At 47.1% G+C, this 7,078-nt stretch overlaps 1 protein-coding gene across 1 annotated transcript in view; it reads left to right on the forward strand.

Annotated features, from left to right (window-relative positions):
• The first annotated feature begins 5,160 nt into the window (after positions 1 to 5,160).
• The window catches only part of LARGE1 (LARGE xylosyl- and glucuronyltransferase 1), a 528,769-nt gene continuing 526,851 nt past the window's right edge, over positions 5,161 to 7,078 (forward strand). The window contains exon 1 of the mRNA XM_029954992.1: positions 5,161 to 5,479. The gene's annotated coding sequence lies outside the window, so the exon portion shown is untranslated. The remainder of the gene's footprint in view (positions 5,480 to 7,078) is intronic.

Genomic DNA, 7,078 nt, shown 5'->3' on the forward strand with positions numbered 1-7,078 from the left:
TTTGGGCAGCAAGAAGCCCTTTTACCTATATTGGTTAAGATATTTTAGAATGCAAGTAAGAGAAATCTCAACTAAAACTCATGCAATAGGCATCTTTATTGGCTCATGTACATGGTGTAAGTGGGGAATTCATCAGGTACATTTCCGGGTTGTTCTTATTTGGTTTCATCAAGGGTCCTCCTGAAGGTGTTATTAGCTGGTACCCAGGAGTCACTTCCCTCCCCTTCTTCTTTGCTAATAAAACCCAACAGCTCCAGAAGAGGAATCCTAGCCTAAGTCAATCCTATGGGAGAAATCTAAAAAAAGACAAAGCACATTCTGTCTGTCTTTCTCTTTCTGCTTTGGATGCTAGTTGGAGAACATGATGCTTACAGCAACCACAGCTAACTTGTGACCGCGAAGCAACATGTAAAGCCAATACATGGAGGATGGGAGAATGGCAGACCAGAGAGAAAGATCTTAGCTCCTTGATGAAACCACTGAACTGCTGGACCAAACATGGACGTGCCTTTGAGATATAGCATTATGGGAGATTATTAAGGTCGTATTACCTGGATACTTAGTTACTTGTCGGTCAAAGCAATCTTAATTGACACAGATTGATTTTTTCCCTCACTCTGTGCTCTGCTATTCACAGTGTCACTCTAACCCGTCGTGGCATTAAAATGGATGCAGCAGTGCTAACGTTTGTATCAGCAGAACACTGACAGGACACTGAGAGACCAGCATCCTGGTAAGAGTCCTGAGAATCACCTTGATTGGACTACCCTAGGTTATCTATTGAGCCTTGAACCAATGATGGTGTGCAGGATATGGAATGCTTTGCTTACCTTATGGCTACTCATGTCTGCTCTTGGAACTGGAGATAGGTCAGGTTCAAAATAAAATTTAGCAAATGTTGTCAGTGCTCATATCCCCCAGACCCACCTTGGTGATCACCTCCGCCATTGATGGTTAGGTTGCACGTGAACCAAAGGTTTCCTAACTTAAGCACCTGTACCTCTCTGCTGTGGGTATCCTTCTGGCCATGGGAGCATGGTCAAAGAACTGATCAGTTCCCAGGAGCAATGCTCAACAGATGAAGAGATTTGGTGGATAATGACTTCTCTAGGTTTCCCATCCCTCCCTTACTGGGACAATTCTGTGTTATGTTCTACATCTGTGTTGTCAAACACAGTAGCTAATAGCCATGCATGGCTATTTATATTTAAATCAATTAACATTAGATAAAATTAAAAATTCATTTCCTAAGTCTGACCAGCCTCATTTCAAGTACATAATAGCCACTAGTGGCTACTATATTGGACAGTGCAAATGTATAACTTTTCCATCACACAGGTTGTTTGGACAATGCTATTCTACAGTTTCTTGGAGAGTCTTTGTCACAACTAAGCACCCACTGACCACTTATTAGTTTACCCCTCATTAGCTTCCTGCCCTTTCTGGTTTTATTTCCTCACATCTTCACTGTGCTTCTTGGAATCTACTTTCAAATAAGCTTTCTGCTCCCAAATCTGTGTCTCAGCATTTACTTTCTGGGGAGCCCTACTAACACCATACCCTCAGGAATAGGAACGCAAGGGTAGAATATTGCTGACTACCAACAAGTGTCCTATCCTGGCTCCTCAAAGTGTAGCCCCTGGATAGGAATTTGTTAGAAAAGCAAAATCTCACTCTCTGTCCCAACTCTACCGAATCAGTATTTGCATTTTCAGAAGATTTCCAAGTGCTTTATATGCACATTGAGGTTTGAGATGTCCTGCTGTATGGGTCCCTTAGATAGAGAGGGGAGAAATAAGCAAAACTGATAAAATATATCTATACAACCATGATTGCCATTTAAACAAAGTTTTGTTTTGTTTTGCCTAAAAGCTCCAAAAAGTAGATTTCATCATCTTTTTTTTCAGTACTTTATGCCTTAGCCAATGTTCAAAAATGTATGTATGTATGTATGTATGTATATATGTATTTTCCTTTTTGGTCTTGGTCTTCTAGTATACTAACCTGAGGTCCCCTTTTCTTCCTGGGGAGCCAGGACCTCAGGATAAAACCTGGCTCTGACCTTTAAAAATTTTTTAAATTATTTTTAACTAAAAATTTTAAAAATGTATATTTATTTTTGAGAGAGAGAGAGAACATGAGCATGAGCAGGGCAGAGAGAGACCCACACAGAATCCAAAGCAGGCTCCAGACTCTGAGCCATCAGCACAGAGCCCAACATGGGACTTGAGGCCACAGACTGTGAGATCATGACTTGAACTGAAGTCAGAAGCTTAATGGACTGAGCCACCCAGGCGCCCTGGCTCTGACCTTTAAGCTGACCTCTTCAGTACTGATTTTTCCTTCCTGTCTCCAAAAGGCCTTTGCATTCCCAGTTAAGCACTTTATCATAAGGTGATCAGGGAGCTAGATACCTGGCAAGGTTTTTACTCTAATGGATTTTCATAGTCAGCGAGTGAATAAACCCCCTTTCTCCTAAAGACAATGGGATTCGCTATCTAGAGCCAAATTTGTTCTAATTAGCTGCCTCTGAGGTTTCGAGTCAAGTCTTCCGGAAGTTAACAATGCTATTTTGAGAATACCTGTATGTTGCCTGCCTAATGAACACGATGATGGGAACATAAACTATTTTTCATCCCACTAAGAAAGACTTTATCCTTATTCCTCATCTCACATCTCAATTCTAGACTTGCTTTGTTTTTAGTTAAATTATCTTCAAGTCACACTTTCATGAGTGTTAATTCTGTGGCTTTTACAATGTTCTTTAATTCTCCAGCTAGCAAGTGGCTGGTATCATGCTTAGATCTGATGGAGGCATTTTGTTCTGCTCAGAAATGCCTTTCGATTATTGGCCTGAACGACATAGAGGTTTCACGCCCCATACCTACATTTCCCCCTGAAATGTATCTGGGTGAATCACCTTTTGCAGATACTTTTCCAGCACTGGCTGAAGGATAATTGGTCTTCTCTGTATCTGTGCAACCTGAGTGCTGTTTGATTCTTTTTTTAAAATTTTTAATGTTTTTTATTTATTTTTGAGAGACAGAGAGAAACAGTGAGAGCAGGGGAGGGTCACAGAGAGGGAGGTACAGAATCTGAAGCAGGCTCCAGGCTCTGAGCTGTCAGCACAGAGCCTGACGCGGGACTCGAACCCACGAACCGTGAGATCATGACCTGAGCGGAAGCCGGACGCTTAACCAACTGAGCCACCCAGGTGCCCCATAGTGATGTTTGATTCTTAACCCTTGGAAGGGCATTGTAACCTTATTTACTGGTAAGGGGTGGGAAAAATCGTGTGTGACTGCTAAGTGTTCTGAAACCTTGAGCATTTGATTGCTAGATACAACTTTAGGTATGATCAGGCCTGATATTCAGTTGTTTTGACAAATATAACATTACCATTTAAAATATTGAAATCCTTCCATGTTGGCTGTTAAGTGTCCCCTACAGTAAGTCCCTACCCCCGTCTCTCTCTTTCTCAGCTGCCATAGTCCTCTGCCCAAACTATTCCTTCCTCCCACCACCATTTCACCAAACCCAGCACCAAAGAACTAATACTGGGCCTTACCAGGCATGCCCAGAGTCTGTTCTAGTGCAGATGCCCCATGGCTGATTTGACTTCCCATAAGTTGGCTAGTAGGTACCCTGCTATTATAGGTTATAGAGTTTTCATATTACCCCTGTGAGCTTTCATTTATTTCCCTCCCTAGCACTTGAGCAATGTTCAAAGCATTCAGAAAACAGCTCAGAAATGTTAGAAATGAGATTCCACTTGGAATAGTAGAAGTAATTGGGTTGACTTTAAGATGGTAAGCATATCAGGCCACCTTCATCTTGATGAGTGCAATATTCTTTATTATGATTATTATTAGGAGGCAAGACAAGAATTGGGAAAACGGAACTCTTTTCTTTAAAAGCGTAAAACCAGTCTTCCTCCAGACTTTGCATCATGTTTTTATTCCATTCCAGATCCTTGGGGTACACAAAAAAATGAGACCAGGAAAAGCCGAGGGGAGAGCAGGGTTCCAGGCTTTCTCTTTGAGATGCCTTTAGGGCCCCCTAGTGGCTGATTTTAGACTTTTTTTTTTTTTTTTTTTTTTTTTTTTAAGGATTCCGTCTCCTTGACCCTGATTTAAAAAAAAAAGAGAGACCTTTCTGAATCTCTCCTGCTGAGACAGGTGCAATAACTGTGTGTGTGTGGGGGGGGAGATATAGATAACAGTTGGTTTAGACGGCTCAATATTTTTTTCACTTCTCAGTTCTCAGCAAAAGCAGTGTAGTTTCTTTAGAAATAAGATATATCACCTTACGTATTTTATTCTGCATTTCTCATACTATATTATGTCATAGCTGAACTCCTTTTAAGACATTTATATCCTGGTTTGTGTCAAAGGGCTATAATTCATAGTTAAGTACATCCTACCTTAGGTTTTATGCACACACACACACACACACACACACGCATACACCTATCTGTCCCATTGGTGGGGCAACGAATTCTTTTAATATGGGGCTTCACATGATATTAACAGAAGGGCTCAGTTTGTGAAACTGACATTTCTATCGTTTAAAACATTAGATAGACTGAGTTCAAAACTGCAACATCGAATTGATAGAACAAAGCTTCTACGGGTTTAAGGTGCCTATTGACCGATGTGAGTAATTTTTGTGAAATCCCCTAATAGTGAAATATGTCTTCAGTGTATCTTATTGACCAGAGTGAGTATTGCTCCGTCCCTCACTATGGTCATATTTTTCTCTCTAAAATCTAATCTAGATAATGTAATACACTGGGTAATTATAATGGAGATGTTTCTTTACCACATGTTTATCTTTTAGTTTCTGATATTATTCCATTATTTCTCCCTTGCTTGTAAATTTCAGGTCCTCCTCCCCTTCCTTAATCACGTTACCCTTATTACTATGCTAATGTATTGTAATAATGCATTTTTACACCGCTAATGAAATGAAGCAAAGCAATGAATAAAAAGAAAGCCCAAATTCTTGCTTTAACTTTACCCGGTTCCAGGGCGGGAGGTTGGGGGGGTGGAGTACGGGAGGAGGAAGAGTAGGAAAGACGGTCGACCCGCAAAAAATAAAAATGATCCCCTTGTTTTCAGAACAAGCTGCGTTCTAGAACAGAGCTGCACATCAGAGGAAGAACGGAGCAGCATTCTAGCTAAAAGGATGGACATTAAACTTTGACACTTTAATGGTCTCTAGGATATTAGATAATATTTTATCATCTAATGTTCTCCGACACGGTAGTGACATCAAAACCAGATACAATCTCCTATACCTGCAAACGTGCAGGGTGAGACTCATCCCCGCGGAGATAAGGCAGCAGGACCCCAGCTCCGCAGTGAACTTATCCTGAAGCTCCAGAGCAAACGTATTTTACTTCCTCGCCGGGGACGCCGCTGTGTAACCGCTACCGTCTTTTTGCATTCTCCTTTGCTGGGTCTGCCGCTGAGATTAGGTAAAGAGCGCTCCAGAGCTGCGGGAGAGCCGGTGGTGGTGCTCGAAGGGTGGGGCGGGGGGCACTGGGGCAGGGGATCTTTGCCTAAAGAGGCTGGAGGAAAGGGAGGGGATGGCGAAAGGGTCCCGGCTGGGTCGCGCTGGAGGCCAAGAGCTGGGTTACTTGGCGGGAGCCAGGTCCGAAGCGAGTGAGGGGCCAGACCAAACCCTGGGACCCTCAGCCTGACCTCTGGGGAGTGTGGTCAGTACGGCAGCCTGAGCTCGGCAGCCTTCTCTTATGCATCCCCCACCCCCCGCCTTGCACTTTATCTCAGCTTTTGCATCCTTCCCCTGCCCCTTCCGAGAGTACGGCGGGCTTCCCGCTGCCTCATCTGCGCCCTAGGGCCGAGAGAGAGGCGAGCTGGGGCGAGGCTGGGACCCGGCTCCGGCCGGGCTGGGGAGGGGTGGGGACCAAGGAGGTGGGGGAGGGAAGGGGACCCCTGAAGCCCTGGGACCGAGCTGAGGAAAAACCCGGGAGCCGGATCGCGCGCTGGAGTCCCGGTCTCCCAGTCAGAGTTGCCCATCCCTCTGCGTTCTCCTCCTCCCCAGGCCTGATTTCCCCACCTTTGGGTTTTCTCTCCAGGCCTCCTCCTTCCATCCACTCTCACACCCCCGGGCCCTTTGCCCAGCCGATTCCACCCACTCCTTCCACAGCTTCGGAGGACTCTCGGCGCCCCACTCGCGGCATTAGGACTGGGAGCCTTTGGAAGTCCATTCAGTGGGATGTCGCGCGCGGGGCTCTTTTGCCAGGACAGAGAGCAAGAATGAAATTGGAACTGGGAGGGGCATGTCGTGCGTGCACGGGTGTGTGTATTGGGGGTGGGGGCAAAGAAATACAGTTTCCCCCGAAAGAACAGGGAGCTCTGGACCGGATTCTTGGATACAGCGCTCCCAATAATGCTGTCCGAGCGCTTCCTCGTGGCTCCTCGCAGCCGCAGGCTGCCCGGTACCCTGCCCACCTCGGAGAGAAGCGGCGACCGGAGTAGAAGTGGAGGCGGGGAAACTTACTTCCCACGACGGCTGTTTTGTACAAGGGGGAGTCAGCAGGCTGCACGGCCCCGTGAGCCTGCCGGCGTCTGGACAGCTGCAGCTGCGAACCCGTCCCTCTTCCCTTCCCCCTCTTTCCGCGAGGCTGGCCAAGCCCGAGGCGGCCGGGAGCTGCCGGGGTGGGGGAAGAAGGGCGGGGAGCTCCCAGCTTGCACCCTTTCATCCCAACCCGGGCCGATATTCCGGCTCCGGGTGTTGCTTCCGCCCGCGTGCGAGCAAGCTGGAGAAGTAGAAGGGAGGAGCCTCGCGGGAGGGGCGGAGCCCAGGCTGGGGCGGCCTCTCCGTCCGCGCGGCTTCGGCGCCTACTATTGGCCTGTCGCGCCGTCACGGGGTGGAGGCGGGCGCCCAGGCGCGCGCTGGCCCCGCCCCCGCCGGGAGCCCGACCCGGGCTCACGGTCCCCCCCAGCTGCACAGACATGACACAGACACACAGTCACTGCAGCTGCTGAGCGAGCCCGGCGCTCTGGGCACGCGGCGGCGGGGCCAGCCCGGAGCCCGGACCCCAGCGCCCGCC

Source organism: Suricata suricatta, chromosome 10 (assembly GCF_006229205.1).
Source record: "Suricata suricatta isolate VVHF042 chromosome 10, meerkat_22Aug2017_6uvM2_HiC, whole genome shotgun sequence".
Taxonomy (NCBI): domain Eukaryota; kingdom Metazoa; phylum Chordata; class Mammalia; order Carnivora; family Herpestidae; genus Suricata; species Suricata suricatta.